This window comes from Amblyomma mixtum, chromosome 3, assembly GCF_055824585.1.
Source record: "Amblyomma mixtum isolate Tamu chromosome 3, ASM5582458v1, whole genome shotgun sequence".
NCBI lineage: Eukaryota > Metazoa > Arthropoda > Arachnida > Ixodida > Ixodidae > Amblyomma > Amblyomma mixtum.
The window spans coordinates 131,604,769-131,617,214 of NC_143014.1; the positions used below are offsets into that span (position 1 = coordinate 131,604,769).

At 54.5% G+C, this 12,446-nt stretch overlaps 1 pseudogene; it reads right to left on the bottom strand.

Moving 5' to 3' along the window:
- Positions 1 to 10,604: 10,604 nt before the first annotated feature.
- LOC149351949 (uncharacterized) lies at positions 10,605 to 11,629 on the bottom strand (annotated as a pseudogene).
- Between the last annotated feature and the right edge of the window lie 817 nt (positions 11,630 to 12,446).

Here is a 12,446-nt window from a genome sequence, read left to right on the forward strand (position 1 = left end):
TGATTGCATCATACCTGCCGGGTACCTCCACGTCCTACACGGTGCCAGGGTGAGCGCACAATACGATGTCTATTTCATTTTTAGTCTCGCGCACGCCAGTCGGGATCTTCCACGTTCACTCCCGGTTCTTCTGTTTGCGGGAGAAGGTATCTATGATCCGCAGATTATTTCGTCCTGCGAAACTTTACTGATACCCTCCCCCTGATATTCCTAGAACCTACACCATAGTCACCACATGCTTGGGCTCCAGCCTGCTTATTGCTTGCCTTTGAACTGTAGTCACCCATCAGTACAATATATATACTGTGTTTTTACTTTACTTATTGACAATTCCACGTCTTCATAGAAAGAAGCTTTCGACTATCTGGTCATCATAAATGGACGTAGGCGCGTACACCGATACCACCTTGAATCTTTACCTCTTACTAAGCGTAATTACAATAACTGCCGCCCTCTCTTTAATACAATAGAATTCCTCTATATTGCCAGTTATTATATCTATTGATCAGGAATACCGTACCTAGTTCTGTCTTCCGCTAAACCACGATAGCTTATGTACCCGCTCTTTAGCACTGTATATTACATGCTTCATCCGTCCTAGCCTCATTAAGCCCCTTGACTGAATTTGGTATGGTCCTGAATAGTATCGAGCCAGTTCATTCGTCCAAACAGATCGCTGAGTGGAGGCAAAAAGTATGTTTTCCGTGCCTGGTGCCAAGATTTAAAAATGCCGAGGTTAAGTTGAATCTGCGGCTAAATTTGCGTGCTCACACTGTTATTAATGCAGCTGAAGCTGCAGCATATGAAGCGTAACTCCACTGAAAATTTATGGCCATAGTTTATAATTTTGTCTAGGAAAAAAGACAAGATTAAATTTTTGGTTCATTGGTTCTCTTCGAAACCTTCAGTATGCATCAATTCTATTGTCACCACAAGGAGAGATGGAGCCCAGTTAGCAGAACTGGTGAGTGCTTTGAGTGCTGTTGACTGCTCGCGTTAACGAATTTACAGGCGCGGCCATAAGTAAACGGAGCACGCTATTGCGTTCGAAGTACAATCACGCTTTCTCCGTTGGTAACGAAGAAGCGTTGTTTGTATACAAGAAAGACCACCAACCTCCTCCACCAGCATGCGCGTACCACTGCTGGAAATTTCAATTAGGTGAAGCGTGAAAAATATTCGAAGACAATTGCGTGCTCCGTTTACTTTTGTCCGCGCCTGTACATCTTCGTATCGTTCGCCGCAGTGTAAAATAATATAACAACCAAAAAAGCGGACACGAAAGCTCTAAACTTATTTGTGTGCGCGTGTCTAAACGCGACTATTATTGCGAAAGAAAATTTAGCTTAAAAACTTCCAGTAGCTAATTGATTGCCTTGATTTCACACCGCTGATGTCGGTTGGCATGCCACGCGGTTGGCGACTGCGCCTGAGTGCGCGCTAACCGGTCATGCACCGCCACCGAAATCGTGCTGTAATGACACCGGACTTCGAGCGCCATAACAACTCTGACCACCGTGGCACGTGGCAGTTAAATCCACGATTGGTCGCGAGTGGTTCCTCGGGAAGAGCAATGGCACAACCCTCACCGGTGGCAGCACCTGCCGTCGCAGGGCAGTGGCGTACCAGGAGTGCCAGGAATGGTACGAGGACTCTCGGGGATCTCTGAGTGTGAAGTAGGGAATGACCATTTCGGCATATGTGGGCATTAACCCATTGACGCTATTGCGTCATACACGGAGCCTAAGTGTCCCCTCTAATTTTCGGCATAAAATTCAAACGAAGTAAGGATTTGGAGTAGAGTTCATTACATAGTCAGGAATCATGCGAAGGAAATAGACGAATCAAAAAGGTGGGAATACGCTGGACGTTTCCCATCCTTGATTTTCGCTGGTTCTTAACTTCGGCCCATACACCAACAGGGGCTGATTCATAGGTCACACTTGGAGGGCAGTGCGATTGGGGGGGGGGGGGGGGGGGGGGGGGGTCAATCGAACCCTATACTGCTTGGACTTTTTTCGTCAAAGAATAGGGTTCAGCCTAGTTCTCCTATGTCAATTTTTTCGCTCGAGCGGGGGTGGGGGATGAATTTGCCCCTGTATACCAACTCTCTGAGGTCTACACTATGACGCAGAAGAGCTTTCGAACCGCCTTTCTTGAAGCACAGGGTCACAGCCTGTTAATCAGAGGAGTGCCGTTTTTGACACGTATCATTAAGTGTAGAAGTATGGCGCGCCTTTGTCGACACAGTGAGGAGCTTTCATATCCAGTGGCCTTAAACCGAAATTAGCCCTATTGAAGTATCAAGCTTTTATTATTTTTTTTATTCGAGACATGTATAGCACGAAATGTTGACACACTGGGTGAATGACTGGTACAGTCATCTACGCAGCTTGTGTAACAGGTACAGCCTTTGTCAAAAGTAACCAGGCTGCATGGTTTGCTTCTCATTCGTATAACACAGCCCTCACGACTTCCTTAAAGATCAAAAAAAATTTGAAGGTGAGAACAGGGGTTCTTCTCATACAGAGATTTAGAGCTTGAGGGCTGGCATAATAGTTTTGGTATACGACTGAGAAGAAAAAAACGTGCAGCCTGGTTACTTTTGACAAAGACTGTACGTGGGTATGATTGTGAGTGCGGTATGGCTGTGTGAATAGCTTTGCAATTCTTCCGTAAAAAATAGCTCCATAGCCTTTCGTCGACGGCGAGACCGGATATATTCCGACAGTAGCGAGTAATTCGGAATTATGTGAAACAAAAAGGAGTTTAAAAACGGAGGCAAACACACAAACATGCAAACCAAAGGACAAAAAAAAATCAGTCACCCCGTTCGAGTAAAGAAAAGAGAAACAAAAAAATGCCTGAGCCCTTCCATTGTAATTGCAAATAAATTGCTGCCGACAAGCAATGAGCGATGTCCAAAGGCTGTGCAGGATGAAGGTAGCCTCCTCACGAAGGTGTATAACAGGGAAACACTAAGACTATATTTTGAAATAATTCCTAGGACAAGCGGCTTTTACTTGAGGTGAGCCCGCCGTTATTCAGCGAAACAACATATTTAGCAGCGGCAGCCTGCGAATAGGATTGTAACAAAATGCCCAGCTCTGCAGACGAGGACCAAGAAAGAGAAAAATACAGGACGCGCGCTTCTCGTTCTTGGTGCTCGTCTGCCGCGCTGGGTTTGTTTATAATACAACGAACCGCCAATTAGTCCAGCTTTCCGCCTTGAATACGAATAGGGATTTCAGTGCACACTTTGTCTCAGGCGCTTCACTGAGCCGACGTGGCATTTCACGGCGCTGCTCTTCGGACCCGAACGAGGGACCCACACCGTCCTCGTCGACACGAGTTCCGCCCTTGGAAACGAACCGTGTCGCTCTTGGAGCAACTGAGCCCCGTGACCCAGCTTGTCTGGCCGGACACAACAGCAGACCAATCGCTTCCACGAGGCATCCGGCCCACAAAACGTCGACGAGCGCAATTTCACCGTGACGCAACTTGAGCGACTGCCCTCTCCTTCGCGTCCACTGCTAACGCTCTGCAGCTGAAGCAGGCGGCCGCAACAGGCAGCGGTGCCGACACGTAGGCTTCGCCGCAGCAGTTGCCTGCAGTGCGGGGGGCGGAAACAGAGCTGCGCAGGAGCACGTCCGCGACAGAGTACGGTCTGAAAGGCTTGCGATGAAGTCCCCCTCTGCTGCCCGTGCACTTCCGCACCAGGCTGAACGCGGCTTGTGGACGAGCGCAACAGGTCCATTCCTGATTGAGAGCATACAACTTTACAGTGATCTGCTGTATAGCATCGTATTGTGTTCGCTATCGTTTCTCAGCGGAGCGAATCGTAGCGAATTGTGTGGGACAGTTTTCGAACGGCGATATCAGCCCGACCGGCGTGATAAGCCGGCTTCCGCGGAGCACGCGAACGTCACTGCACGCAAGTAAGCGCGCGCGCGGCGTCGCAACGACGACCTCCCGGCGCCGGCTCCGCCACGACGACGATTGAGGACACGCATGTCGGCTGAGGCGTTTCCGCGGAGATGCCGCGGCGGCCCGCGGCCACGGCCGAGCAAGAGACTGTTTTGGTATGGAAATGCGATTCGCAACAGCAGCGCGCGCCGCCGTTTCTATAACCGGAACAAGCATCGCGTCGTTATGACTCATTGCCGCGCGAGTACACCGGTCACTGGTGCGGGCGGCGGTGGGCGCCCCAGGCGAGGCAGGCGCAGCCTCCAGCCTTGGCCCAGAGCCTACGCGCTCCTCCGTCGGCCGGTTATAGCCGAGCAGTAGTAGTACGCGAGACCGCCCTCCGCTGCCTCCTACCCGCCGAAGATGCGTTTGTGCGTGAGCGGCAACGTCGACGCGTACGGATTGTGATACTAAGCGGAGGAAGAGGCGCCACTGACCGCCGAGCCTATTACAGGGGGCTGATGTTATTGTGAAACACCACAGGAGTGTACGCAGTTGTCGTGAGGCACAGTGTCTCTGAAACAAGATGACAGGCAGATAGGCACTGACAGACGGCTGCCGCCGCATTGAAAGCTTGACCCTGGCAATAAGACGTCGCTTTCCTGTCTTTTATCTTGTCTGCGTCCATCAGCACGCGCCAAGCCGGACTCGTCAAAAATAAGGGCTACCATGAGTGTATCATAACTGCACGTAGTTGGACGGCGCTTCTCACTACTTCATCCTGCGGATGAGTGCCATAAATATCGCTTAGCTCCAATTTACCCTGGTTAGCATGCACCGGATGCAAACTCCATCCGACCGTGACACACACACACTCTCTCTCTCTCTCTACTGTTTCACACTGAAATTCTCTTTAGTTCTTGTTATGGTGACATTGAAGCAAAAGTTCGTGCTTTTTTATTTCTGGGACGTATTCCTTACTGTCATTTCCTCGCTAATAACATAATATGTCGTGAAAACTCGCACACTGATTGTAGGCAAAACAAATTAAAAGGTAATGGAGGCGCTATGAGAACACAGCATGAGTACCCGGCACGAAATGCCACAGCACTGCTGGGGAAGGGAGAACGGGGCACGGGGGAAGCGCTGTGCACTGAGAAGCGTTTCGATGGAAACGGTAGTGTCAGTTTGCTTCTGCGAGGTGTCTGTGACAATTGCAACAAAACAATAGAAATGACGTCTGCCTGTGTGCAAGTTCGCCTTCTAGAAAACTCTGATTAAATTTTTATACGCACGTCCGAAGAAAGGTTGGGAACTGCCGTGCACGCACCTGCATACTGGCCATTTTCTCTCAAATTAACTCAGACGAAAACCAAACAAAGTAAGACGGTGGAGGCGATATTTTGTTTCGTTTTGCTCTACTTCTATTCTTGGCGTTGCTTTCATTTCCTTGTTCAGATTTTCTTGACGTTCTATTAGCTCATACAGCGCTAGTGCTGATGCAGCGATATTTTATTTTTCCCGCCGTTGTCAAATGGACTGCGTCCGTTATCATTCTCTAGCATCAATAACCACTGGCCGCCAGTGTGCTCTCATTGCTGCTCAAAGGCTTCAAGAGAGCGCTCCTCAACTTTCGATGGATTCATCAGCGCGAAAAGCAGGGCTGAACGCCGCTGATTTCAGGTGGAAAAATAGGAAGCTGATTTCGAAGGTAATGTATGTACAGTTAGAAGCAATATGAGAGGGAACACGGGAACGCGTGGCCTACGCGCTTCGTGAAGCACTGCCGACGAGAGCCGACGAGAATGGGTGGGACCAAGCGCATGCGCGGAAACAATTTCTACCTTTACTTACTGTATTGCTTCTACCTGTACTTACACAGTCGATGTAACTGCAAAAGTAAAACATGTTGCGCGTGTGACAACTGTTGCCAGCGAAACTTTCGCGACCGACCTCCTCTAAACCATCGATGGTGCTGTCTGCTGAGATAAACTAAGGTGCTAGCCGAGCTCTGATCTGAACCCCGAGTATAGGTGGCAAAAAGAAGGATAACAACCGCATGGACCGCAGTGTAGTGAGCCTTATAGAAATTGCATGCATCCAGTTTAGCAGCACGGCAGCTAAACAACGTTTTACGCAGACTCTCAACTTTTCACATCGCGAGGCATTTTAATATGTTGGGAAATTAAATGGCTTGCAGGCGTTCCTGTCGCACTACAGTGTACATGAAAGCGTGGTGTCATACGCCCGCATACAACCGGCTCCAAGTGGCCTGCACAGAATGACACCGCACCACGCCCATACCTGCATTGCCCGTACTGTGCCCAGTAGTACCTGGACCAACACTGAAGTTTGCTATGTGCCTCTATTAACAACTGACGGTGGTACCCGAACAACGCATTCAGATAAGCATGCTGGCGACTGAACTTCTTTCAAGATACATTTTCGCAGAATACCCAAAGGGGTGTTCGTGTAAAACTGGTTGGCGTGGCCGCATCTCTCGGTGCAAGGTCGGCTGCCCGAAACATGAGAGTGCCAACTCCAGGAGCACGTTTCCGCGAGACGGTTCACCGCAGGGGACTACCGAGTTGCGGTGGATTGCGAGCCCAGCGTGAGCCAATCTTCCCACCTTGCAGGCCCTCCCGTATTCCAGTTGCGTCGATCCTTTATCGCGTTGTGCCTCGCGCAAACCTCCCCTGGATGGGAAAAAAAAAAGTTTTTCTCGCTACTGCTAACGTGACGGTACTGTACTGCCCCGGAGCGGGCGGTTTGGCGCAGGCTGGTATCCGGTCTTGATCACTCCAGTCTCCATCTCCGTCACCGCCGCCGTTTCCGGGCTTCCAGCAACGCGTCTTTGGCGCTCTTTCCTCGGAGTCGTCGTCCTTGCAGGGCGTCTAGACTCGTAAAGAATAAAAGCCGCGATGACTTAATCTGGCGACGGTTATTGTACGCGGCAGTGCGGTCTGCGAGTGTTCGCCCTTCTCCCCGCGCCAGCCTCCCCTCTCCTTCCTCGGCGCCGCGGCGCGCGATGTGGGAAGTGGTTCGGCCTCGTGTGTCACCGGCTTGGAATGAACGCCGCGCCTGCCGCGTGCGTGACGTGGCGCGCTACTCCACGCGTGCGACCGTGACACTCTCGGGCGCATCCGAAACGTCACGGCGTCGGCTGCCGCCGGCCGCTGGCTGCCCGCTCTCGGCGTATACGTATACGCTCCTTTCTCGTCACGTGCGCCGGCTTGGCTGCCTTTTGTCCTCGGCCACTTCGGTCTCTTCCGCGTATATTATCGTCGGAGGGGGGGCTGATCCGCCGCTCGTGCGAGACACATTAAGTGGCGGGCGCGTTGCTGCAACCCGAGCCGTAATCGACGCTCACCGGTCCTTGGAAATAATAAAAAAAAACATGCTTTTAATTATCCTCCTTTGCATTCCCGCCGATGTAACTTGGCTCTCTCCCGCCGCGCTCAATTCCCCTTCGCCAGCTCCCCTCCTGTCCTGTCTGGCGACAGAACCGCTCAGTAAAGTGCCGGCAAAAAGAGAGGAAGGCGTACGGGGGGAGGGCGACGAGCTATAGAGGAAGCATGGGATGTAGCAAAGAAAGAGCGGATATGCGAGTAAACTCTTTTCGCCCTTTCTGGTTTGTTTTCTCGATGAGCGTCTTTCGTGGCGGACGGCGGCCCAAAGTGGTAGACAACACTCGAGCGAGAGGGGCTAAGTATAGGTGTAAGCAGGAGACGGGCCAAAGTGGCCTCGCTCATTAGGCACCGGCCGGGATTACCCGCACTGCTCTGTCGGCCGCAAGAGTTCTGAAGCTGCCGGAATTCTTGGATAATGAAACGGCTTGAACGCCGCCGTCGCGGACTTCCCAAAACAGCGCCGTTATGCGTGCGCCGCAGCTCGGCTGGCTCGGCGCCGCGTCCTCAGCCCGCCACGCTGTTCGTTTTACCAAGGTTGGCGACGGCGCCCAGCTCGTTCGCGCACGGATCGGTTCGTATGCGAATGGCGCACAAGCAGCGCGCTTGGCTCATCGATTGAAAGTCGGCCAATTTCTGCTGCGCCGCGACCGCGTACTACTCCAAGTTCAAGAGAACGCATTGCAAGGACGTTGCGCCGAGCAGTGTTTCCGCGAGAATGTTGGGGGAATATACGGCGCCACCTCGTTATTGCACCCCTGGTCTATAAATCCGAAGTGTGTTTTGTCAGCGATCTCGTCGGCTTTGCAGCGCGTGCCGTCGTTTCTTCCACGAGGACCAGGATACGCGAGCTGCAATCCAAAGGAAAGAAAAAGCCCGTCAAGCCGGGCTGCAACTTGTCTTTGGAATTTTATAGAGTCTATACACGGTCCCCGGTGTCACCGGAAACGGGAATATCCGGAAAGCACATGTCGCGTCGCGTCTGCGGGCAAATGCGCGAAAACATCGTCTCCGCTCAGAAAGCGTTGGAAGAAGGCGCGTACTAACCGCGTCACTCGGCAGTCGCCGAATTTGGATAAACAAAGATTGCTGCGGAGAAGAAGGGACACGCATACTACGACACGAATTCCACTCGGGCTATTAACGCGCCTTGAAAGTGGTTCCCGGCCCGTCCTTCTTCGTTACCGTCTTGTGAGTTAGGCTCTGGTACCTTTTTGACAAAGTAACGCCGAACTACCTAACCCGCCCGAAACATGATGAAGCCACAGAAAAAAAAAGAACAATTTAAATACACTAACGCGGAGGGGTAGCATGGCTGACTGGGCAGCACGTCCTTCTCTCGTTTTTAGCTCATTGAGACCACCCCGCTGGTCAAGCAAGGTGAAGCGCGGTTACGCGGCCGCGTCTGGAGCCGGCGTGACGTCGAAACGCGCAAACCGGGACAACGCGAGGCTGTGATAAAGGACCTCGATGGGAAAGGAGATAGCCGGCCACGTAAGGGGCCGCTCAATAATTGAGCAGCCCTTGTGCATATATGCACCACGGGCGGCATCGTAGCGTCGCCGAAAGCGGAACGCGGCAGGGAACCTTATAGTTCGGGAGGGGGCGCATGGGACCACCCAGGCCGACACCCCTTTTGTAACCGGCGCGCGAGAGCAGTTAGCGCACACGGGGTCACTGCGGCCCCCTCGCCCGCGGTCACGCTGCTCGTCTTACGTGTGTAGCAGCACAAAGCGCTGTCACACACTTCGCGACGCGTGCGAGAGCTGCAGCGCAAACATTCGTTAGGCTAACGGCGGCACGGCCTCACCGCGCAGCCCTTGACCAGTGGGCGACGCGAGTAACCGAATCCGGTTTCAGAGAGAAGAGCCGCCTTGGTGGTTATGGCGGCCTGCACTGCGCTCCCAATCGTGGATTTGATTACCGGCTCTGCAAGGACCTCACTGTTCTGGTAGCGTCCGCAGTGCGGGAGCTCTACGGTTGCTGTGTTTGTGCGTGCGCTACGGAACTCCGCACTGTTGAAAATTGGCGCGGAACTCTCGGCAACGGAATTTCTCGAGTCCTGTACCAGTCACCAACGTGTGAATTTGGGCCAGGGTCGGTGTTTACTTTCACGAGCACTTTCATATGCTTTCTGATGGCCGCGGCGTGTAGCTTGCTTTTGTGATGATTATTTCTGCGAACAGAGTATTTTCTTCCTGGTGAGGTGCTGTATTATGGAAGAGGATGCCGAGAGTTTCGTTAAAAACTGACCGGCTGGCCAGCACTGGCTTTATCGGGTCACTCTCTTCCCCGACTCTTCTCTTCAACAAGCTCGACTTGTCCGAGTTGCAGTCAGCGCTCGAAACAGAATGACTAATTAGATGCCCATCTTAAGCGTGACTGCATCTACACGCTTAATTTAGCCCTTCCAAGCGACCCGGCAATATTCGTAATTAGGTAGTTAAGGATCTTGTTTCGCAATGGATCGCAACACTGTGTTGGTGCAGAAAACACAGTACTACAATGCACAGATCGGCGCAAGGATGGCTGCTCCCGCAGCGGTGGCCTTGTGGCTTCTGAGATCAGCTGCTGAGACAAAAGTTACGGGGTCGCGTGCCTGCTGCGACGGCCGCATTTTGATCGAGACGAAATGCAAAAATGCCTGTGAGCGTTATTGTCTCTGCACTTTTGATTTCAGCGCCTGATGCCTGTGCACGCTAAGTACACCAGGCGGTCGAAATTAAACTACGGCGCCTCTCCTAGCCCGCACGCAGCCTCAGAATATTAGACCCCAAACGCCATGCCATATACCGGTTGGACTTCGGTTTATGCACGAAGAAAAAACGATAAAAGTGCGCCGAGTTCAGTTTTCGAAATTCGGTTTTAACCGGAAAGGGTGAGTATTCACGACATGCGAGCCACAGCTTGCTGGCTATTAAGTAGGACTACTACTTGTGGTTACGAGGGGGGGGTGGGGGGGGGGGGGGGGTGATGAGCTCGGCTTCTGCTACCCTCATCGTGGGGGCACTGCTTAGAGCGGGGAAGGGGAGTGGGGATATGGGGAGGGTATGCGCTTGCGACGCGCACGCAGTGGACGTGGTCACCAGGTCTCCGGGCATCTTGGCTCAGGCCGCAGCAGCCCTGTTTCTGGCTCCATGGCAGGTGGACCGGTCTGTGAACCCTGTGCAGCTCGCACCGGGAGGGGGGGGGGGGGGGGTGTATTGATTCTCCCGCGCACGGGTTGGCGCAGGGGGGTTGGGGCTCTAGGAGCGGGAGTCGACTTGAAGGCCGACTAGGGGATGAACCAGCTCATAGGCGAGAGGCCAGGCCAGTTGTGTGCAGGATTTCTAGCGGCAGCCGGAAGGCCTGAATCTGGCTGCGTCCAGGATGCAGCAGGTCCTGGTCCGAGTAGGCAGGCAGGCCGAGGCTGCGGTAGCCTACCGTCATGGTTCTGCGGGCTGCATCCAGGGACGGGCAGGCGCAGAGGAGGTGGCCCAAGGTCTCATCGGCCCCGCAGGAGGAGCAGGCTGGAGAGGGGGCTCTGCCGTGGCGGTGCAGGCGGGCCTGTGTACAGTAGCAGCCCGTTTGCAGTCGCAGGAGCAAGGTCCGCTCCCTCCGTGGCAGGCTGTCAGATACCCTCAGGAAGCGGCCCCCTGAGGCCACGCGAGGATCCGGGTGAAGGGCCCGTACGGCATGCCGGAGGGCAGGGCGGGCGAAGTCCAGCTGGACGACTGCCGATGAGGCCGGAGAGCTGTTCGTATGGGCAGCCCCGGCCCCCTGGTCCGCAGCCTCGTTGCCGGCAAGGCCAACATGCGACGGCAACCACTGGAGAGAGACCAGACGGCCCGCGTCCTGGATGGCCATCAGGCGGGCCGTGAGGGTGACCACAGCGTGCTGCGTGTCCTGGGTCCGCCGCAGGAGCCGGAGGGCCGCTCTCTAGTAAGTCAGGATGGCTGCAGGCTGCTGCCCGGGCATCAGGAGGAGGAGGTCTGCTGCCAGGTGGAGGCCAGCCAGCACTACTGCCGTGGAACCGGCCGGGAACCCCAGGCAACACGACAGTGCTGCACTCAAGGCCGCGCCACATAGGCTGCGGCAGCTTGGCCTGTGGACAGGAAGGCCGAGACGTCCGTGTACACCTGGAGGTGTCCTTCCAGGGATTCCTGCAGCAGGGTGGCGACTGACTGCCGCAGGGCAGCAGCAGGAGTTCGGCGCTTGCTGCAGTCCTTGAAGTCCACCGAGATGAGGAGCGGTGGCCTTGTTGGAGGAGGTAGGGTTGGTGCCTGGGCTGCAGGGTGACCGAAGATATGGTGGAAGGTGCTCCACAGGAGCCCCATACGGGAGGCCAGTGCATGGCGGAGCCGGGACAGGAGGGCACCACCGTACGGTGCATGATAGAGTCTGTCAGCATGCCGGAATCCCGTCTGGAGGAGAAGAAGGGAGATTGGCCAAGTCCCTGCGTCTGCATGGGTGGCAGCGATGGGGGAGCTGTGGGGGAGGCCCATGCATTGCCGCAGGACAGTGCGGTGGCCGAGCTCCAGGAACCTCAGGCGGGCCGGCGGCATGGTAACCAACGGGACGGCGGACGTCACTAGGGACGTGGCAGCTGCGTGGTAGAGGCGGAAGGCCCAGGATGGGGGGCAGCAGTTACCTCTGGCCTGGAGGCACTGGACTGCCTGGCCAATCCAATTAAGTAGGAGTTACACTCAGACAAGGGGAAAAAAATAGCAAGGTATGTGGCGCGCGCGGGGCTGCGTCGTCCCCGAGAGCGCGGGCAGAAGGAGCGCTGTGTTTTTGTGTGCGGGCCATCTGTTGTGGTCGCTGCGTGCCGCACAACTGTTCGAAATGGCGACGGGGTCGGCAAGCTGGCGTCGGAGGGACGGCCAGCAGCAGAGGAGAGACGCTGGTTGCGGGAAAAGCGTGCCGTCCACGAGAGGGACATCAGGTCCTCCCGCAGCCTTCCCCAAAGGGGCCAGTCTATTTGCGGAGAGAAGGAAGCCTGCGTAACGGCCGCGGCGTCCCAAGAACTTGACACGCGCCCATTGCCATCTGCATGCAGGAGCGGCGACGATGAAAGGACAGATAGCCGAGGAGGACCCCGATGGGGAAGGAAGGCTGCGAGGAGACGCATTAGAGACAGGGAGAGAACGGACA